Source organism: Macaca thibetana, chromosome 7 (assembly GCF_024542745.1).
Source record: "Macaca thibetana thibetana isolate TM-01 chromosome 7, ASM2454274v1, whole genome shotgun sequence".
Classification (NCBI taxonomy): domain Eukaryota; kingdom Metazoa; phylum Chordata; class Mammalia; order Primates; family Cercopithecidae; genus Macaca; species Macaca thibetana.
In genome coordinates this window covers 98,682,385-98,705,558 of record NC_065584.1, presented here as the reverse complement: position 1 = coordinate 98,705,558, position 23,174 = coordinate 98,682,385, and the positions used below count along the sequence as shown (strand labels likewise).

General features: G+C 45.0%; 1 protein-coding gene and 1 long non-coding RNA gene across 5 annotated transcripts in view; both read left to right on the top strand.

The window, feature by feature from the left end:
• SLCO3A1 (solute carrier organic anion transporter family member 3A1) overlaps positions 1 to 23,174 on the top strand; it is a 324,947-nt gene that overhangs the window by 81,321 nt on the left and 220,452 nt on the right. The gene's annotated exons all lie outside the window — the stretch shown is intronic.
• LOC126959095 (uncharacterized) overlaps positions 8,265 to 23,174 on the top strand; it is a 52,522-nt gene continuing 37,612 nt past the window's right edge. Inside the window, exon 1 of the long non-coding RNA XR_007727471.1 lies at positions 8,265 to 23,174. This exon is cut by the window's right edge and continues 20,098 nt beyond it. This is a non-coding gene — a long non-coding RNA (uncharacterized LOC126959095).

Sequence of the window (23,174 nt, the reverse complement as noted above, 5' to 3'; positions counted from 1 at the left end):
CAAACTCAAATCTACAAACCAAGAATATTCTGAGAATTCTAGCTTCTGAGCCTGTCATTTCTATTCCGTTTCTTACCTTAGAAGTAATCAGTTTTTCTTTGTTTTTGGATTTTATCTTTCTGTTTTAAAAATATGACCAAATACATTTATATATTACTAGCTCCCTTTTTTTGTAATAAAATATAGTTTACTATATACAGTTTCTCTACTTTTTCACCTAAAAAGTATACTAAAAATCAGAGAATATTGCAGTATATAGAGGATCAGGATAACTAGCAGTATATAGAGACATAGAATCATTGAATTTTTAGAGCTGTTAATAATAGCAAATGTGGCACTCTGTGCTACACACTGTTTTCAGTGGTTTGCATAAAATAGACATTCTGTGCTACACACTGTTTTCAGTGTATTACGTAAAGTAATTCATTCTTGTAACAACAGTAATCTTCTGGGGGTATGTACTATTATTATCCTCATTCTGTAGGTGAGGAAACTGAGGCACAGAGAGATTAGGTAACTTGCCCAAGGTCTCAGAGCTAGTAAGTAGCAGAACTTGAATTTGCATACAGTTGTCTGCTGTTAAATGCCACATTACACTGCTTCAGAATTGCCAGAGTTTAATTTTCTTTTTTTTTTTTTTTTTTTTTTTTTTTTTTTTTGGAGACAGAGTCTCGCTCCGTCGCCCAGGCTAATTTTCTGATTTTTATGAGTCAGCAAATTACAACCCCAGGATGGTTATGTTAAAGGTCTAAATACTCATGTGGACTGTCCCAAGGATTATTACTTTTTCTGATGGTACTGGCTTTTCTTTCAGCTTGTTGTTGAGTCTGGGCTTTGATTTTTACCTAACTATAAGCTAAAAACTTAGCCTATTATTTCATGGATGCATAGAAGACATGAGACTCCTGGATCAGAGACAAAGGACTTTATTACTCATTGACAATAATCAGTATGTGTGTCCGTTCCTCTTACCTTGTAAGTACCATAGGGGTGATGGTGAGGACCAGGTGGATGTCTGTACCCCCAGTGAGTTACAGGAGAGGAATACTGAATTGGGGAAGTACACTACTTTTATGTAGAGCAGGTAAGCAAGCCTACCTTTTGCCCCAGAGGCATACCTCTCTTTCTTCAAGGTTGCTCACTGAGAAATGGCTAGGCAGTGAATGGTCAGGGTCTTGCATTCTTGGCATACCCAGCAAGACATGTAGAAGCATAGAGACCCATGGGGCACTGTCTCCCAAAAATGCTTCCTTGCACAGATTTTAATTATTTTAGAATAAAGAGAAAAGTGGGTGCCCATACCATTTCTTTGCTGAATGACTTCTTTTAAATACGTTTCTCAATATTCCCTGACACATTTACTCCAGGTTTTGTCATTCTCAAATTCTAGCTGTAGCAAAAAGAGTCAACTCTTCAAGACCACCTTTAACAAATTCTAAATACTACTACATTACAAATCTATGGGTTTTCTCCTTTATTTGTAATGGGGACCGTTTTGGAACTAGCTAGAGAGATTAGGTTGACAAGCATTGATGAATTACATTACCATATAATAGGTGGTTTATTTTTCATTTCCTTTTCTATTTTCCTGGTTGAACTTCTTCTCAATGTTAAGCCTAGTTTTTCTTGCCAGTGAGTTTTATAATTCTGTAAGTTACTGCCCTTTCTAACTAAGGCCCTGACTATAACTTCACCTTTCCATGTTAACACATATTGAGCTTTGATTGGTAACACTGTTTGGAGGCATCCTTGGTGAATTTCCTGATCAGACTTCTATTTTTTTTTTTTTTTTTTTTTTTGAGATGGAGTCTCGCTTTACTGCCAGGCTGGAGTGCAGTGGTGCCATCTCGGCTCACTGCAATCTCTGCCTCCCATGTTCAGGCAATTCTCCTGCATCAGCCTCCTGAATAGCTGGGGCTACAGGCACGTGCCACCACGCCCAGCTAATCTTTGTATTTTTGGTAGAGATGGGGTTTTACCATGTTGGCCAGGATGGTCTCAATCTCTTGACCTCGTGATCTGCCTGCCTCAGCCTCCCAAAGTGCTGGGATTACAGGTGTGAGCCACCACATCCGGCCCAAACTTCTTTTTTTTTTTTTTTTTTTTTTTTTAATTAATTTATTATTATTATACTTTAAGTTGTAGGGTACATGTGCATAACGTGCAGGTTTGTTACATATGTATACTTGTGCCATGTTGGTGTGCTGCACCCATCAACTCGTCATTTACATCAGGTATAACTCCCAATGCAATCCCTCCCCCCTCCCCCCTCCCCATGATAGGCCCCGGTGTGTGATGTTCCCCTTCCTGAGTCCAAGTGATCTCATTGTTCAGTTCCCACCTATGAGTGAGAACATGCGGTGGTTTTCTGTTCTTGTGATAGTTTGCTAAGAATGATGGTTTCCAGTTGCATCCATGTCCCTACAAAGGACACAAACTCATCCTTTTTGATGGCTGCATAGTATTCCATGGTGTATATGTGCCACATTTTCTTAATCCAATCTGTCACTGATGGACATTTGGGTTGATTCCAAGTCTTTGCTATTGTGAATAGTGCTGCAATAAACATACGTGTGCATGTGTCTTTATAGCAGCATAATTTATAATCCTTTGGGTATATACCCAGTAATGGGATGGCTGGGTCATATGGTACATCTAGTTCTAGATCCTTGAGGAATCGCCATACTGTTTTCCATAATGGTTGAACTAGTTTACAATCCCACCAACAGTGTAAAAGCGTTCCTATTTCTCCACATCCTCTCCAGCACCTGTTGTTTCCTGACTTTTTAATGATCGCCATTCTAACTGGTGTGAGATGGTATCTCATTGTGGTATTGATTTGCATTTCTCTGATGGCCAGTGATGATGAGCATTTTTTCATGTGTCTGTTGGCTGTATGAATGTCTTCTTTTGAGAAATGTCTCTTCATATCCTTTGCCCACTTTTTGATGGGGTTGTTTGTTTTTTTCTTGTAAATTTGTTTGAGTTCTTTGTAGGTTCTGGATATTAGCCCTTTGTCAGATGTGTAGATTGCAAAAATTTTCTCCCATTCTGTAGGTTGCCTGTTCACTCTGATGGTAGTTTCTTTTGCTGTGCAGAAGCTCTTTAGTTTAATGAGATCCCATTTGTCAATTTTGGCTTTTGCTGCTGTTGCTTTTGGTGTTTTAGACATGAAGTCTTTGCCCATGCCTATGTCCTGAATGGTACTACCTAGGTTTTCCTCTAGGATTTTTATGGTATTAGGTCTAACATTTAAGTCTCTAATCCATCTTGAATTAATTTTCGTATAAGGAGTAAGGAAAGGATCCAGTTTCAGCTTTCTACTTATGGCTAGCCAATTTTCCCAGCACCATTTATTAAATAGGGAATCCTTTCCCCATTTCTTGTTTCTCTCAGGTTTGTCAAAGATCAGATGGCTGTAGATGTGTGGTATTATTTCTGAGGACTCTGTTCTGTTCCATTGGTCTATATCTCTGTTTTGGTACCAGTACCATGCTGTTTTGGTTACTGTAGCCTTGTAGTATAGTTTGAAGTCAGGTAGCATGATGCCTCCAGCTTTGTTCTTTTGACTTAGGATTGTCTTGGAGATGTGGGCTCTTTTTTGGTTCCATATGAACTTTAAAGCAGTTTTTTCCAATTCTGTGAAGAAACTCATTGGTAGCTTGATGGGGATGGCATTGAATCTATAAATTACCTTGGGCAGTATGGCCATTTTCACGATATTGATTCTTCCTGTCCATGAGCATGGTATGTTCTTCCATTTGTTTGTGTCCTCTTTTATTTCACTGAGCAGTGGTTTGTAGTTCTCCTTGAAGAGGTCCTTTACATCCCTTGTAAGTTGGATTCCTAGGTATTTTATTCTCTTTGAAGCAATTGTGAATGGAAGTTCATTCCTGATTTGGCTCTCTGTTTGTCTGTTACTGGTGTATAAGAATGCTTGTGATTTTTGCACATTAATTTTGTATCCTGAGACTTTGCTGAAGTTGCTTATCAGCTTAAGGAGATTTTGGGCTGAGACAATGGGGTTTTCTAAATATACAATCATGTCATCTGCAAACAGGGACAATTTGACTTCTTCTTTTCCTAACTGAATACCCTTGATTTCTTTCTCTTGCCTAATTGCCCTAGCCAGAACTTCCAACACTATGTTGAATAGGAGTGGTGAGAGAGGGCATCCCTGTCTTGTGCCAGTTTTCAAAGGGAATTTTTCCAGTTTTTGCCCATTCAGTATGATATTGGCTGTGGGTTTGTCATAAATAGCTCTTATTATTTTGAGGTACGTTCCATCAATACCGAATTTATTGAGCGTTTTTAGCATGAAGGGCTGTTGAATTTTGTCAAAAGCCTTTTCTGCATCTATTGAGATAATCATGTGGTTCTTGTCTTTGGTTCTGTTTATATGGTGGATTATGTTTATTGATTTGCGAATGTTGATCCAGCCTTGCATCCCAGGGATGAAGCCCACTTGATCATGGTGGATAAGCTTTTTGATGTGTTGCTGAATCCGGTTTGCCAGTATTTTATTGAGGATTTTTGCATCGATGTTCATCAGGGATATTGGTCTAAAATTCTCTTTTTTTGTTGTGTCTCTGCCAGGCTTTGGTATCAGGATGATGTTGGCCTCATAAAATGAGTTAGGGAGGATTCCCTCTTTTTCTATTGATTGGAATAGTTTCAGAAGGAATGGTACCAACTCCTCCTTGTACCTCTGGTAGAATTCAGCTGTGAATCCATCTGGTCCTGGACTTTTTTTGGTTGGTAGGCTATTAATTATTGCCTCAATTTCAGAGCCTGCTATTGGTCTATTCAGGGATTCAACTTCTTCCTGGTTTAGTCTTGGAAGAGTGTAAGTGTCCAGGAAATTATCCATTTCTTCTAGATTTTCCAGTTTATTTGCATAGAGGTGTTTATAGTATTCTCTGATGGTAGTTTGTATTTCTGTGGGGTCGGTGGTGATATCCCCTTTATCATTTTTAATTGCGTCGATTTGATTTCTCTCTCTCTTCTTCTTTATTAGTCTTGCTAGTGGTCTGTCAATTTTGTTGATCTTTTCAAAAAAAACCAACTCCTGGATTCATTGATTTTTTGGAGGGTTTTTTGTGTCTCTGTCTCCTTCAGTTCTGCTCTGATCTTGGTTATTTCTTGCCTTCTGCTAGCTTTCGAATGTGTTTGCTCTTGCTTCTCTAGTTCTTTTAATTGCGATGTTAGAGTGTCAATTTTAGATCTTTCCTGCTTTCTCTTGTGGGCGTTTAGTGCTATAAATTTCCCTCTACACACTGCTTTAAATGTGTCCCAGAGATTCTGGTATGTTGTATCTTTGTTCTCATTGGTTTCAAAGAACATCTTTATTTCTGCCTTCATTTCGTTATGTACCCAGTAGTCATTCAGGAGCAGGTTGTTCAGTTTCCATGTAGTTGAGCGGTTTTGATTGAGTTTCTTAGTCCTGAGTTCTAGTTTGATTGCACTGTGGTCTGAGGGACAGTTTGTTATAATTTCTGTTCTTGTACATTTGCTGAGGAGTGCTTTACTTCCAATTACGTGGTCAATTTTGGAGTAAGTACGATGTGGTGCTGAGAAGAATGTATATTCTGTTGATTTGGGGTGGAGAGTTCTATAGATGTCTATTAGGTCTGCTTGCTGCAGAGATGAGTTCAATTCCTGGATATCCTTGTTAACTTTCTGTCTCGTTGATCTGTCTAATGTTGACAGTGGAGTGTTGAAGTCTCCCATTATTATTGTATGGGAGTCTAAGTCTCTTTGTAAGTCTCTAAGGACTTGCTTGATGAATCTGGGTGCTCCTGTATTGGGTGCATATATATTTAGGATAGTTAGCTCTTCCTGTTGAATTGATCCCTTTACCATTATGTAATGGCCTTCTTTGTCTCTTTTGATCTTTGATGGTTTAAAGTCTGTTTTATCAGAGACTAGTATTGCAACCCCCGCTTTTTTTTGTTCTCCATTTGCTTGGTAAATCTTCCTCCATCCCTTTATTTTGAGCCTATGTATGTCTCTGCGTGTGAGATGGGTCTCCTGAATACAGCAGACTGATGGGTCTTGACTCTTTATCCAGTTTGCCAGTCTGTGTCTTTTAATTGGAGCATTTAGTCCATTTACATTTAAGGTTAAGATTGTTATGTGTGAACTTGATCTTGCCATTATATTAACTGGTTATTTTGCTCGTTAGTTGATGCAGTTTCTTCCTAGCCTTGATGGTCTTTACATTTTGGCATGTTTTTGCAATGGCTGGTACCAGTTGTTCCTTTCCATGTTGAGTGCTTCCTTCAGGGTCTCTCGTAAGGCAGGCCTAGTGGTGACAAAATCTCTAAGCATTTGCTTATCTGTAAAGGATTTTATTTCTCCTTCACTTAAGAAACTTAGTTTGGCTGGATATGAAATTCTGGGTTTAAAATTCTTTTCTTTAAGAATGTTGAATATTGGCCCCCACTCTCTTCTGGCTTGTAGAGTTTCTGCCGAGAGATCTGCTGTTAGTCTGATGGGCTTCCCTTTGTGGGTAACCCGACCTTTCTCTCTGGCTGCCCTTAAGATTTTTTCCTTCATTTCAACTTTGGTGAATCTGGCAATTATGTGTCTTGGAGTTGCTCTTCTCGAGGAGTATCTTTGTGGTGTTCTCTGTATTTCCTGAATTTGAATGTTGGCCTGCCCTACTAGGTTGGGGAAGTTCTCCTGGATGATATCCTGAAGAGTGTTTTCCAATTTGGTTCCATTTTCCCCCTCACTTTCAGGCACCCCAATCAGACGTAGATTTGGTCTTTTTACATAATCCCATACTTCTTGCAGGCTTTGTTCATTTCTTTTTCTTCTTTTTTCTTTTGGTTTCTCTTCTCGCTTCATTTCATTCATTTGATCCTCAATCGCTGATACTTTCTTCCAGTTGATCGAGTCGGTTACTGAAGCTTGTGCATTTGTCACGTATTTCTCATGTCATGGTTTTCATCTCTTTCATTTCGTTTATGACCTTCTCTGCATTAATTACTCCAGCTCTCAATTCTTCCACTTTTTTTTCAAGATTTTTAGTTTCTTTACGCTGGGTACGTAATTCCTCCTTTAGCTCTGAGAAATTTGATGGACTGAAGCCTTCTTCTCTCATCTCGTCAAAGTCATTCTCCGTCCAGCTTTGATCCGTTGCTGGCGATGAGCTGCGCTCCTTTGCCGGGGGAGATGCACTCTTATTTTTTGAATTTCCAGCTTTTCTGCCCTGCTTTTTCCCCATCTTTGTGGTTTTATCTGCCTCTGGTCTTTGATGATGGTGATGTACTGATGGGGTTTTGATATAGGTGTCCTTCCTGTTTGATAGTTTTCCTTCTAACAGTCAGGACCCTCAGCTGTAGGTCTGCTGGAGATTGCTTGAGGTCCACTCCAGACCCTGTTTGCCTGGGTATCAGCAGCAGAGGCTGCAGAAGATAGAATATTTCTGAACAGCGAGTGTACCTGTCTGATTCTTGCTTTGGAAGCTTCCTCTCAGGGGTGTACTCCACCCTGTGAGGTGTGGGGTGTCAGACTGCCCCTAGTGGGGGATGTCTCCCAGTTAGGCTACTCAGGGGTCAGGGACCCACTTGAGCAGGGAGTCCGTTCCTTCTCAGATCTCAACCTCCGTGTTGGGAGATCCACTGCTCTCTTCAAAGCTGTCAGACAGAGTCGTTTGCGTCTGCAGAGGCTTCTGCTGTGTTTGTTATTGTTTACTGTGCCCTGTCCCCAGAGGTGGAGTCTACAGAGACAGGCAGGTTTCCTTGAGCTGCTGTGAGCTCCACCCAGTTCGAGCTTCCCAGAGGCTTTGTTTACCTACTTAAGCCTCAGCAATGGCGGGCGCCCCTCCCCTAGCCTCGCTGCTGCCTTGCCGGTAGATCACAGACTGCTGTGCTAGCAATGAGGGAGGCTCCGTGGGCGTGGGACCCTCCCGGCCAGGTGTGGGATATGATCTCCTGGTGTGCCTGTTTGCTTAAAGCGCTGTATTGGGGTGGGAGTTACCCGCTTTTCCAGGTGTTGTGTGTCTCAGTTCCCCTGGCTAGGAAAAGGGATTCCCTTCCCCCTTGCGCTTCCCAGGGGAGGCGATGCCTCGCCCTGCTTCAGCTCTCGCTGGTCGGGCTGCAGCAGCTGACCAGCACCGATCGTCCGGCACTCCCCAGTGAGATGAACCCAGTACCTCAGTTGAAAATGCAGCAATCACCGGTCTTCTGTGTGGCTCGCGCTGGGAGTTGGAGACTGGAGCTGTTCCTATTCGGCCATCTTGCTCCGCCCTCCCCAAACTTCTTATGGTAAATAAGAAATATTAAGGGTTCAAGCCCTCTGCATTTAATGGTGAGAAGTGGCCTTTTAAGTTGCAAGAGGAAATGGCAACACAAGGGACTTTTGTAAATGTGGTGTAATTTTGCTCCATTGAGGAAAACTAGAACCCGAGGATCAGAGGCATGGAGGGAGAGAACACAAAAAACAGGACCTGGACTAGAGAAGAGAGGTCAGGCCAAGGAGAGCAAAAGCTATCCAGAACGCAGCACCCCTTACCTTAAAACCTAGCCCACCCGTATTAGCTACGAGGATGGGAATTGTTTAGTTCAACCAGCCTGATGATTGCAAGTATGATGTGCTAGACATGGAGTAAAGCCTCAGCTTTGTCCTCTCTTCTGAATTTTCATGCAAGGTGGTAGACTCTGGAATGGCAAGTGGATGGGAGAGTGAAAGGCTTGCCACTTCCTTCTTGGGGAATTCTCAGGAGATTTCACATGAGTTGCAGAGTGAGTTGCTGAACAGGTATCTGTGCCTATGTGTGGTCACTCTTTTAGGAGATTTTACACTTCTCATTGGGCCCCTTCTTGGAGTTTTTTTTTTTTTCCTGTTTAACCAGGCTTAATGGGGTCTTTCAGGACCTTAAAACTGTTTCAAGGGACACCATTGTTAGCCTGAGAAACATAAGAGGAAATACAAGACCTAATTATTAAAGTTTGCACAGCTTGTAATGGAGAGAGCACTGCTTAAGCCCTTCTTAACATAGCCAGACCACCGAGCAAGGAGTCACAAGTGGGTTAGTGATTGAGGGTGAGGGCTCTGGAGCCAGATTGTCAGGGTTTGCTCCTACCACTGACTAGCTCTGTAGCTTAGTTTCCTCCCAGATACAATGGGAATGATAATACTGTTTCTCTTATTAGAGATGCTGTAACGATTATAGGAAGTGACATGAATAGGTGCCATGACTGGCACATAGTAAGTGCTCAATGCGTTATTATCAAACAGAGGATTGGGCACAAGCCCAATCTACTAATTTACATGGTTTCTAGATTTAGGATACAGTAGGTTTTCTTGCTAAGTATGATCTGGAGCTGTACTGTCCAGTATGGCTTCCACTAACCACATATGGCTATGTAAATTAACAAAGCCAAATACAATGTAAAACTCAGTTCCTCATTTGCACTAGCTAGATTTGAAGACCCAGTAGCCACACGTGACTGTTGGCTAGCATTTTGGAGAATGTAGATTGTTAAGCATTCCTGTCGCTGCAGAAATTTCTTTTGGATAGCTCTGGCCTGGAGGGTTTAACCTTGAGGGATTCGATGACTGCATGTTTAATTTTGGAACTTTTTTCCTGATCCCAGTTTCTTTTCTACAAATAGAAAAGAACGCATGTCGTGCAACTTTCAGGAATGTACAGACTTCAGTGAGTATAGGATTCACAGAGGTGAGGAAGCCCTTGCAGATACAATAGAGGCATAGGAGTTTCTCCAAGGTGAAGGCTGAGGCTGTCCTGAGAGTTGGCCAAGGGTCCTTTCAGCGCCTTTTAGTCTCAGTCTCCTGTACGGACCCTCTGGGTGAAGGAGGCTGTATTTCCTCCATTGCTTTGGCCCCCAGGAGGACATTCCTGAGTTTGATATTTTGTCCTGTTTCTCTCGTAGGCACCATATGTCCCAATTTGGGTCCCACAAATTTGGTTACTGTGATTATGGGGCACATAAGGCTTTCCATTTAAGTTGCTGAGTATAGATCATTAATCTTGCTCAGGCTCTGTCCCCTGAATCTGCAAAGAGGAAAAATCCATCCTGAAAGGGGCCGGAGAGCCAGAAAGCCTTTGTCTCCCTTTCTTTTGGGTTTTATCTCCATGAGAAGTGAGTGAAGGGTGTCAGCTGTGTATTTGTAGCTAAATAACCGGCTGTCTTCCCAGCTGACGATGTAAAAGGAAACCACCCACTTGCATTAAAATATGTTTCTGCTTTATGAGCTCTGAGGGTTCATTAGAGATGGCGTTAATAAGGACTTCTGTGCTCAGCTGTCAGCTTTCTGCCTTACCTAGTGGGCAGGTAACATGAGCAAAGCACTGTCTAGGTGCCAGGCCCCATGGGGCACAAGTGGCAGGAGATAGAAGCTATGACTGTTCCTGCCCGCAAAGCATGAAGGGTCTCTGGGAGACAGCCAGGTGGAAGGGGATTTCTGAGCTGCATTTTAAAAAGTGGGAGTGGGCCGGGCACGGTGACTCACGCCTGTAATCCCAGCAGTTCAGGAGGCCGAGGTGGGCAGATCACGAGGTCAGGAGTTTGAGACCAGCCTGGCTGACATAGTGAAACCCCATCTCTACTAAAAATACAAAAAATTAGCTGAGTGTGGTGGTGGGTGCCTGTAATCCCAGCTACTTGGGAGGCTGAGGCAGGGGAATCACTTAAACCCAGGAGGCAGAGGTTGCGGTGAGCCGAGATTGTGCCACTGCACTCCAGCCCGAACAACAGTGCAAGACTCCGTCTCAAAAAAAAAAAAAAAAAAGTGGGAGTCAGGCTTATAAATCTGTGGAAAGGGAAGAAGGGGAGGGGGACATTCTGGGAAGAACAAGTTATGTAAAGTTTTAATTTGAGACTATGAGAACAGGATATTAGAACAACTGTATTGCTTCCTAGTTATGCAGTCAGTCTTTGCATAATTGACTTAACCTTGGTTTTCACATCTGTAAAGTTTGGAGGCGGTACCTACCTTCTGGGGTTATGAGTACCTACCTTATGGGGCTGTTCTGAGGATGAATCAATTAATATAGGTGAAATATGCAGATTCCCACCTGGCTCAGAGGAAGCACTCAGGGAAAATTAGCTTTTGTCATTATTATTTATCTTCTTCCTCTGCATATTGCCCTTCTTATTGAAAGAGAAGTAGTTTTTGGAGTTGAATTCAAATGCCATCTCTGCCAGTGACCCTATACAAGCCACTTGGAGCTTTCTGAGCCTCAGTGTGCTCGTCATTAAAATGGGGTAATACTATCTGTGTTATGATGATTCTTGTGAAATTTAAATGAGGTATTGTCTAGAACATCCCAGTGCAGGGCCCAGTATAGAGAAGGTACTTAGTAAGTGTTAGTTTCCTCGTCTCCTTCTCCTCCCAAATTTCCTGGTAGTAATTTGGCAACCCGTTTAGTTAAAAAGTGATGAGATGAAATGGCATTTGAGGAAGATTAACTCAGCAGCTGTGTGTAGGATGGATTAGCTCATGTGCAACAGTGCAACTTAGAATACTCTAAACGTTGTTTTTTTTTTTTTGGTATCTAGGTATTTGTGTCATAGTTACAAGACAGTTCTTATATCATTATAATAGCTTTTTCCATGTGTCAAGCTACTCTGAATGCTTTACATGTATTTGCTGATTCAACCCTCCAGACAACTATAAGAGGTAGGACTTTTGTTCACATTTTACAGATGAAGTAACTGAGGCCAGAGAGATTAACTTGCCCACGATCACCCAGCTAGTGTGTGGTGGTGTGGGATTTGAACCTAGACTTCAGAATCTATGCTCTTCACCTCAGTGATTGACACTTTTGAAATTCTAGAGACAGCAAGTGGCTGTTTGTTGCATTTCTGAGTTACGGAGCATGGTAAGACTAGGAACCACAGAAGGTTAATCAGAGGAAAAAGCATAGGCTGCCAGGAGATTTTATCCTAGTCCAGAGAAGTTGGGTAGGGGAGGGCAGGCCCCCAAGATTTTCTAAACTTAGCTGGGATGTTGTGCCCTTCTCTGTGCTCATCTGGGCCTGTCATCTGCTCTACTTGTGGAAGCTGCCTTGGGTGCTGTATTAGGTTGTTCTTGCATTGCTATAAAGAAATACCTGACGCGGTGGCTCACGCCTGTAATCCCAGCACTTTGGGAGGCCGAGGCAGGCGGATCACGAGGTCAGGAGATCGAGACCCTCCTGGCTAACATGGTGAAACCCCATCTCTACTAAAAAAACACACAAAAAAATTAGCCGGGTGTGGTGGCAGGCACCTGTAGTCCCAGCTACTCGGGAGGCTGAGGCAGGAGAATGGCGTGAACCCAGGAGGCGGAAGTTGCAGTGAGCCAATATCGTGCCACTGCACTCCAGCCTGGGCGACAGAGTGAGACTCTGTCTCAAAAAAAAAAAAAAAAAAAAAAAGAAATACCCGAGACTGGGTAATATATAAGAAAAGAGGCTTAATTGGCTTATAGCACAGCAGGCTCTACAGGAAGCATAGTGCCAGCATCTGCTTCTGGGGAGGCCTCCGGGAAGCTTCCAATCATGGTAGAAGGGAAACGGGGAGCAGGCACGTCAAATGGCCAAAACAGGGACAAGGGAGAGAGAGTCGGGAGGTGCCACATACTTTTCAACGATCAGATCTTCCAAGAACTTGCTCATTATCAGAAGGAAAGTACCGAGAGGATGGTGCTAAACCATTCATGAGAAATCCACTGCCATAATCCAATCACCTCCCGCCAAGCCCCACTTCCAACATTGGGGATTACAGCTGAACATGAGATCTGGGTGGGGACACAGATCATATAAGGTGCTATGGCAGAAGAATGTGGCTCTGCAGCAGGAGCCTCTACCTCTCAGCTTTGCAGGCTGGGCAGACCTTCCCCCATGGTTCACTGGCTGCAGCCAGGCCTGGCAAAGGTGGGCAGATGCTCAGCCACAGATGGATGCCACACTGCTGCCAGCTCCAGCACCTCCTGATGAAGCGATTCATGGGTCCTGCATGCAGGTCAGCAGGCAGTGCCAGAGGGGGTGCCAGGCTTCTGTTCCCTCCTCCTCTGCAGCATTCCAGTCCATAGCTTGGACTCTTTCCCGTCAACCTTGGCCTCCTACCTGCCTCCTCCATTCTTCTCCACACCTTTGCCCAGGACCTCTACCCTGCTATAAAGACATCAGCAGCCCCCATAGCTCACAGAGTGCTGCTTTGAGCCATGCCAGCCCGCTGCTGATGTGACACAGCTAGCAATTACTGAGTTCTTCCCACGGGCCAGACACTGGTCTATGTACTTAGCACAGAGAGGCCAAGTCACTTGCCTGGGGTCACACAGCTAGAAAGTAGCAGTCCAACCTTGAACCCTGGCAGTCAGGCTCTGGAGCCTATGTACCCAGCCCCTACCATTTGCACCGGGAGCTCTCACCACATGTTCCCATGGTGTCCTAAGCTCTTCCTTTTGTTGCCTTTCATTTCCTTCTCTCCTTGTTCCCAGCCCCACCCCTTGAAACTTGCTTTCCCTCCTGTCTTAGGGTCACACCCAATGACAGCAGCTCCTGCCCGGCATTGGAGCCATTCAGGTCTCCTGTGTCTCTGGGCCTAGGTTCAGGTCAGCTTCCTCTCTTTCTGGTGCCTTCCTCAGGGGTCCTGATGCCTGCCCTTTCTCATAAACATACAATCACAATAGATGACAATATTTACCAAGCTTGAGTCTCTGCTGGCACTTTGCTGAGCACTTCACAGCCCGTGAGACTCCCCCAAGCGGCTTTTATGGAAGAGGGGATCCAGGCTCAGGGACACTGGCTTAAAGCGGTTGGACCCAAACCCCAGGGGCCACTGACTCCAGACCCAGGTACATATCACAGTGCCAAGGGGCCTTTCTGTGCTTACAGAAATGCTCAACTGGCGTAGTGAATTTCAAATCAGTGCTTAAACTGATGGCCCTTTTTGTGGTTCAGGAAATTTGTGACAGGGTGATCCAAGAGCACCACTCATCTGGCACCCTCTGTCACTCAAAAAAACACCCCTGATGCACACTCACATGCTCATGTGAGTCGACTCTTTCCTCCTGGCTGGGTTTGCACCAGTGTGCCTGTGGATATTGATCCGGGTTCAGAGACGCCCTCCGCAACCCAGAGAATGAATGCCCTGTGTAAATCCCCCTTTCTATGGGGAGATGTGAGTGAGTGAGGGGAATGGTGAATGAGCGAACATTCGACTTCCTAATTGCTGCCTCTCTGAGCAAGGTGTCTGCTCCCCTCTTAACCACCCCAGCATTTCTGGAAACCCTTGAGAACATTCCACTCAGGAACTGTTAAATGTTAATGAGGGATCAGGTCAGGAGTGGCCCCCTTGACCTTTGCCCTTGGGCTTTGCCACACTGCCATTTTAGGAGGGTGATTTATTGAAGTGAAGGTAGAGGGGGTGAGTGGAAAGGAAATCACCCTTTAAAATTTATGACCATTTTCTCTGACGTTAAGGTGCAAGCCTCTGGCCATGCAATTAGAGGTTGTTAGGCAGCTACAATGGGAAATTAATTCTGCAGGCTCCCTTGCCTGGTTGTGGGCAGCACTGCTCCAGGGCAGGTAGAAAGTCGGCTTGTTTCACTGGCCTGGCCAGAAGGTTGTAGTGTTTTCCTGAGAAGGGAATGTGAGCTGGTTTAGGTGTGTTGGGGTGGGGGGTGGGGGAGAGACACTGAATCAGTGCATGAGTGACCAGCTGGGACTGAGCCCAAAGACCTGAGAGTCCCTGGGAGGCTGTGGGGTCTGCCACCCAGCAAATCCGTGTCAGGGGAGTGGCGCTGTCGCTCAGTGAGGTGGCCTGGTTCCTCTGGCCTTAGGGAAGGACAAACTTCAACTCTGAGACTTGATTGAGTGACCTTGGCCAAGTTACCTAGCTTTTCTGAGCCTCCCTTTCTTGGCAGTTAGATGAACCGGAGGTTTATTTTGCTTAGTAAGTAGTCTTTTCTCTTCCTTCGTCTTGTAGGGTTTGAAGCTTCTAATCTCCCATGGGTTTTGTACTTTTTCTTACTTGGGATGTTTGTTTCTCTTTGTCTTTTAAAAAATTACTTTTCCTCCTTTTTAATTTTTATGTTTAAAATATCTTCTATTCATTAACCTTCCTGGAGCTTGTCTGTGTGCAACTTCATCTCAGAGCGCTCAGGCTTCCCTCTCTCCTCTCTGCCCAATGCAATGCTTTGCATACTGTAGGAGCTGCATAAATGTCACTGGTTTATGGACATCTGCAGTTCTGAGAGTGAGGGCTGGGGGCTGGTCTTCGGAGGGCAGCTCTCAGGCTACAAATGGGGGCTTGCGCCAGCGTACCCAAGTGCTTGTTGGCTGAGGACTGCCTGCCTTTGAGCTAGGCCTTACCCATCCATGACAAAAATGAAAGAACAGTACAAGGTGGAGAGTTTGTCGTAAGCTTAATTTATTCCATTTAGAGTCTTGTTCTTTATTCTAGATAATGCCCCCACCTACTGTGTTGCTGTTTAAATGTACCTAATTTTAGGAAATCATAATTTTGGATCACGGCAGCTTTTCTTATTAAAATTTTACTTGTAGAAATAAAAAGGTGGCACTTCTGTCATTTACCCTCAATATTTTATATTTGACTCTTCTGTGAAATCGGCAAATGTAGCAACTGCTGAACCCCACAGTGTCTGATCTATAACAGGCATTTCGGAGCCTCCAGTACTTGATTAGATATTATTACACAGTGGTGCTATGAGAACACACCTGTCCATCATTGAGATTTTGTTTTATGTATTTTCCTATAGCTGAGCAGGTAAAACATGCCATTTAGCAGTGTTACTATGGCATAACTGCAGGGGGTGCCACGTAGAGACCATAGTTTGATGTGGCCTGGAGTTGTGTGTCCGTGGCCCTCCCTCTTAGATTGACAATGCCCAGGCTCACTGGTTTTCAAACTTTGTTTTTGCAACAGAACTCTTTGCTGGAAATCTTGTTTGTTTCAAGACTGAGTCTCGCTCTGTCACCCAGGCTGGAGTACAGTGGCCCAATCTTGGCTCACAGCAAACTCCACCTCCTGGGTGGAGGTAATTCCCAAGAAGCTGGGATTACAGGTGTGCACCACCACGCCCGGCTAATTTTTGTGTTTTTAAAGGAGATGGGGTTTCTCCATGTTGGCCAGCCTGGTCTCGAATTCCTGACCTCAAGTGATCCACCTGCCTTACCCTCCCAAAGTGCTGGAATTACAGGCATGAGCCACCGCACCCAGCCCTTTGCTGGAAATCTTAAGAGGAGTTCCCCTATTGATCAGACAGAGCAAAGTGCTCTGCCAGAATGGGCGTGAGGCCCAGGGCCCAGCGGTTTGACCTCACTCTGCCTCCCTTTCTCCCCTAAAAGCACCTTCCTTGACCTTCTGTTCTTGTAATTAATTCAAGTCTCCACAGAGCACACTGAAAACCTCAGGTCTAGTATAATTTCCATTTTATAAAAATTGGTGGTAAAAGACACATAGCATAAAACGTAGCATCTTACCGATTTGTAAGTGTGCAGTCTAGTAGTGTTAAGGACACTCCCAGTGTTGTGCAATCTCCAGAACGTTTCATTTTGCAAAACCGAAACTGCAGTCATTAAACAATTCCCCATTCCCCCTCCCCTCAGCCCTGGGCAACCACCAGTGTGCTTCCTTCTGTTTTTGTGAGTCTTACTATCCTAGTTACCTCCTGGAAGTGGAATTCTACAGTATCTGTCCTTTTGTGACTGGTTTACTTCACTTAGCATCATGTCCTCAAAGTTCATCCAAGTTTTGCCTGTGTCAGAATTTCCTTCCTTTTTAAGGCAGAATCATATTTCATTGTATGTGTAGACCACATTTTGTTTATCCATTCATCTGCCATGGACACTGGGATTGCTTGCACCTATGGCTGTTGTGAATTAATGCTGCTGTGAACCATAGGTGTGCAAAATGTCTTTTGAGTTCCTGCTTTTAATTCTCTTGGTTACACCCAGAAATGGAAATGCTGGATTATATGGTAATTCCGTGTTTAATTTTTCGAGGAACTGCCATACTATTTTTCATACCCAGCGCGTAATTTTCCTATCTCGATGATAAAATAGAGGTGACTAGGAGGCTCCAGGAAGAAGTCGGAGCCCTAGAGGAGAATGGCCTGGGAATGTATTCCCTCCATCTGTTCTAGGTCATGATTTGGGCATCGCTGCCTTCCTCTCCCCAGACCAGCTCTTGCTGGATTCCAATGACCTGGTTCCCTCTTTGTGCCTCTTCAGGGCTGCCATCTGGTGACTGCCTCCCACGTTGCTTGTCTTGGGCGCCTTAGCATCCTTCACTGGGTCCCTTGGCTCTGCCCTCACCTCTGTCAATAGTCCTCCATTAGCTGCTCTTCATTGGAAACTTTTGAGCATGCCATTTGCTATCTATACATCTTGACGGAGATAATTACTAGCAGGATGCCCTTGAGCACATTGCACAACCTCACTGTACCTCAGTTTCCTTCATCTGTAAACTGCCTCCCTAGGGTTGCTGATGTATGTTGATCTATTACAAAGGACTGAAAACAGCCACTGGCACATAGGAAGCCCTTACGTAAGTGTTCACCATTATTTGTATGATTACCATATCCCTATGCAAGTTCCCTCCTAAGATGTAAGCTGCCTTAGGCCTCCCTAAGGACCTCCCAACACAAAATCAAAATCCCTCTTATTTTGATTAAGCACTCTCTGTCATTTTCTTTGAACATATAAATATCACTTCATGATAGCAAAGTAAAAGCATCAGGCATGATCCTGCATTAGTTTGTGGTCATGGATTCAGTGTGAACTTCTTACTTCACGGAGTGTGTCCCCAGGTCACCTTGGGTCTGTGGACCCTGAGAGCAGGCCTCTTGTAATGCAAGACCTGAGAAGACTTAGAGATAATTAGGTCAGCGTCTTCTCTGCAGAGAGGCTGAGACACTCAGCTGGTGTCACCCAGCTGGTCAGTGGCAGGGAGCCAGGCTGCACGTCTTTGAATTTAACCTACACTCTTGCCAATGGGATCAGCCCTGGGCAGCCTGTGAATCTGATCATGTTACCGCCCGTTGATTCCCAGATACTTTGTGTTCTGGGCAGTGCTAAGAACCACTGAGGAACACTCCCGGCCCTGGTAGACAGAAAGACCCTTCAGAGTTTATGGCAAACGGGAGAAATTTGAAAGTGGCCAGTATGTAGGGAAATGGTTTAGTTAGTTATGATATGTGAAAATGACGGAATATTTCCTAAATATTAGGTAGTGGTCAGAAGAATATTCTGCAACTTTGGAATGCATGTAGTAAGGAAACAAGTGAAAAAAAATAGGACTTTATGGTACGAGTTGAGTGTGCAGTGCACTTAAGGAGAAGGACTTGGGAGGACTATACTGTTTCATTTTTCCTAAATATGTCTCTGGTGCAGTTACATGAAAAAGGAAGCATGCTCTCAGAACCCCAGTTCCCAGTTTAGTTGTCATAATGCTTAAAGGCCAAGTGGTAAGAGCAAATGACTGGAGTTACCAAAATTCCCCTCCAAGGAAGGGCAGGTCTGCGTTCTTCTGCAAACATTCATCCAGCCAACAGAACCTGCCATTGTGGAATGGCAAAGGTAGGGACCTGCAGTGTGTGCTGCTGGAAGAAGTTTATAATCAAATGTGTCCATGAGTCCAAGACGGGATGAGCCAGTGGTGTTCATGGAGGGCTCTTCCATCCCCAGTCGTACCTCTTAAAGCCCAGCACAAAGCAAGCTCCTGTCATCGGGCCCCGAGTGACCACAGGATGTTATGTTGGCCTTTGGCCCTGTATATTTCCTTCCGTGGCCTTGAGAGGGCTGTGGAGGGCAGATCGACAGGGCAAAGGAAACTTAGCTCTTTGAAATAGCCATGCTTGCCCCTTCTGGGACCTCCCTCTTGGGTGCACCTCTAATGATGCGACCCCTCCTTGTTGAGGGCGGTCTTTTCCAAGGCTCTGTGGCATATGGTGACAATGACATAGGAAGAGCAGATTATCTTTGAAATTTAGCTTGTGAATTCCAATTGTGTGAAATTGTGGGAATGCTCAGGCTTTTCCCGAACAAGCTCCCGTACTCTTGGTCTGGTTGCCGCTGGCAGAGTTAGTGTCTTTTAGCTTCTCACTCAGATGGTGCCTTGTTGCCTGGACATGCTATACTCCTTCTTCCTTTTCTTCTCTTCTCTAGAGTGTTTTTGTGGGGTGAGGGGAGCTCTCAAACCCTTCTAGGTCTTGAGATGATGACACTAGGAGCCTGGTCATTGTGGGCAGGAAATAGACTATAGATAGGGCCAACAGATAGTTGCCTTCAGCCTTCATCATTTGTTTAACCCACTTGAGTGTTTATTAAAAATGTGAGTTAGTTCCCGACATTCACTCTGGATCTGGGCTTCTCCTGGAGCAATAATAGCTGAAGCCAGAAGCGTCTGTGAGGCAGCTAGACGGGGCAGACTTGCTCCAATGGCCCCACTGCCCACCCAGACTGCTTTCCTCATTAGTACCCCCTGCTTGGCCCTAGCAGGCAGATGACTTTGGGACCCTGGGTCGGTCTGTATGCTGCAGAGTTCTGTCTTGAATCCTGGGGCTCTTACTGGCACACAGCTGCTGGCAACTCCCCTTTGGCCCCTGTGCAGGCACTGAAAGTGACTGCAGCCCAGTTAGCAGGGGCTTTTCCAGTTCCACATGAGAATTGTTTATCCTACCAACTAGATGTTCCAGCAGGGCCGTGGGAGCAGAAGCAGAATTCAGATGACAGATATACAAATGGAGATAAAATAGAGATTGACTTCTGCATTCCTTGCTCAGCTTTCCACGCCCTAATAAAAGTCTGAGCCAGAAAGTGGGCGGAGGCCCTGGCCCTTTGTTACCTGCCCTTTGTTTCAGTGCCATGCTGCTAATGAGTGCCAACCTCCGGGAAGCTTGTTCCGCTCCTGCTTGGCGCATGAGAATACAACCAGCTGGTCCCTCCACAGTGGGCTCAAATGTGACCCTGTGTAGTGCTCCTGGGAGGTGCATTTGAGCTGTCCTAGCAGGGCTTCCAGAGCTCGAGCTGTCGCCAAGTTTAGAAGTGGCCGCATGTGTGGTGCCAGCCACAGCATCCTATTCCTGCAGATAAGTCTACAGGCTCTGTAGGAGTGCTGGCATGCACACGGCACCACCTGGGTGGAAAGCAGCAGTCACTGGTTAGGAACTTGGGAATTTTGTAGTCTAAGTGTTCTCCCAAGGAAGTGCAGGAGTCTAAGTGTTCTCCCAAGGAAGTGCAGGTCAAGAGAGGGCCGAATGTACACGAGACTCTTCAGGAAACATGTGTGTCCTTGTGTTTTGCTTGCTGCTGATGAGACAGAGGTTTGTCTACAAGGCTGAAAAGCTTTCAAAACAGCGCAGGGAATTAATCAGGGATGCCTGCATGGGTCACTCTCTGGTGGCCTGTGTTTACAGACATGAGGGTTGGGTTTTCCTGCCCTGATAAGAGAAGACTGTCCAAGGAATAGGAGAACCATGGCACAGGAAGTGTAAAGTCAGTCTGGGATGTAAAGTTGGAAGTCAGGGTCCTGTATCCTGACTAATGACCCCGAAGATATTCTGGGGTGGCATGTGCCAGCCTCCTTGCCAAGTGTCTCAGAGCCCACAGAGCACCCTCCATCCTTATTTCCTTTAATAACCTGAGGAAACTGTTGTCCATTTAGGAATCAATACTTTTTTTTTTTTTTTTTTTTTAATTCCTGCTTACCTCATCCTTTGGGGGAATAATTCCCTGCATTTTTATCCCTGGTATAAATTTCCCAGCCCTCTGGCAGATGTCATTGTTATCCTTGAGTATTTATGCAGCTCTCATGTCCTTACTGAGTGCTGACCCTCTGCATGCGTGCATCTAGGTGTGGATGGGGTGGGTACATCAAAAAGGCTAGGCTGTGTGCAGCTGCTTCTGCACACCGATGACTCTGACACACACACACAAACTGGCATAGAGAGAGACTGGCGCTGGAGGGAAGGATGTGACCCATAGCACCAGACTGTCTGCCTGGGTTCAAATCCTGGCTCCACCATTTCCTGGCTGCATGATCCGGCACTAGGTTTCTCATCCGATAGCGGGGATAAGGGTAGTACCCATGCAGAGGGCAGCTGTGAGGAGTAAAAGAGCAACTATGCTGTAATCCCAGCACTTTGGGAGTCTGAGACAGGCAAATTGCTTAAGGCCAGGAGTTTGAGAGCAGCCTGGCCAACATGGCAAAACCCCATCCATACTAAAAATATAAAAATTAGCCAGGCATGGTGGTGTGCACCTGTAATCCCAGCTACTCCGGAGGCTGAGGCACAAGACGCACTTGAACCCGGGAGATGGAGTTTGCAATGAGTTGAGACTGTGCCACTGCACTCCAGCCTGGGCGACAGAGTGAGACTCCATCCCCGCAAAAGAAGAGTAACTGTAGGTGAATTGCCAGCGTGGTTCTGGGCAGCTGTGAAGCCTTATGAAAGTGTGTTGGTGGTTGCCTTTATTATAGAAGGCAGACGGGCTTGTAGTCCCAGCTACTTGGGAGGTCAAGGCGGGAGGGTCACTTGAGGCCTGGAGTTCAAGACCAGCCTGAGCAATATAGTGAGACCCCATCTTTAATAAATAAATAAGCAAGCAAGCAAGCTGAGCATGATGGTGCACACCTGTGTTTCCAGCTACTTGGGAGGCTGAGGCAGGAGGATCACCTGAGCCTGGGAGATTGAGGTTGCAGTGAGCCCCGATGGTGCTACTGCAGTCCAGCCTGGGCAACAGAACCAGACCATGTCTCTAAGAAACAACAACAAAAAGAAGGCAGACTGTGATGGATTCTATACAGAAGAGATAAATGCCCTGCTGTGGAAATGTAGAGGAGGAAAAATTAGTCCTGACAAGGGAGGTTTTTAGGAGAAAGGGAGATTGATGCTGCCCCTGGGGAAGAAAGTTGTAACAGGCAGAGGAAGCAGCTGGAACGAGGCAGGAGGCCGATGGTACAGAGTCTGCATGCTCAGGGCTGCCTGCTGTGGCCAGAGATTCGGGTGTGCGTATTGTGGAGGGGATTGCAGGGGATTGGGGAAGCAGAGATCAGTCTGCAGTGTTGGGTGAAGACAGCCAGTCATGTTGCACATGGTGCAGGGGTCCTGGCTGGGCAGGCAGAGGGAGCCCAGCCCTGTCACTGGCCCTCGATCCCAGGCCTTGACCAAATGGGGTCTCTAATCCCCAAGGGTCCTGGCAGGGTATGGGGAAGGGCAGATGATCCCCTGCAGGGGAATGTTGTGCAGTATGGTAGGTGCACCCCACATGGGTGTGTGATCCTTTGTTTTTTTGCTGCAGGCTCCATAATGTCATCGGTCTTTCTAGCCACCTGAGAATGAGGTTCCTAGTTCTTAGCTAATTTCTCTTCAATTTCTAATGCACTACATCTTCCCACTGTTCCCACAACGTACATGTTGTCTGACTTCATTTGGTTCTGTATTTCACAACCAGTCTGATTGCTCTTGTCCCGAGTCATCACTTTTTGGGGTGAGGGCTAATGTGTTGTTGAAAGTCTTTGGCAATGCTTAATTTTATAGTATGTGCAATGCTAATTCTGCCTTTAGTAATTTGATGTCAGAGACTTCTTGGGAAACACAGCCAGGGAGCCACCCTTTACTCCACCTACAGGTAGCTTATATCCAATCTGAGAAAGAAAAAAAAAAAAAAGGAAAGAAAGAATTTCTCTGGCTTTCACTTCATTTGACAGATGAGCTGAAGCTATTGTGTGTATTCTCTTAGTAAAGTCAGTTCCCACAGTTCCCTGGGGTGATGTGGCTTTGAGGTAAGAATGAGGTAACAGCCTTAAGTGTACATGATTTTATTGAGATAGAATTCACATACCACAAAATTCACCCTCTTAAATTGTAAAGTCCTGTGGTTTTTAGTATATTAACAAGACCGTACAACCATCACCATTATCTGATTCCACAACATTTCATCATCCCCAGAAGAAACTCCATTAGCAATCCCCTCCCATCCCCTGTTCCCTTATCCTCTGGCAATTGCTTATCCACTTCCTGTCTGTGGATTTGCATTTTCTGGACATTTAATATACATGGAATTGGTGGTGTTTTGTGTCTCAATTCTTTCACTTAGCATAATGTTTTCAAGGTTTATTCATATTATCGGTAGTACTGCATTCCTTTTTATGGCTTAATAATAATTCATTGTATGGCTGTAACAGATTCTG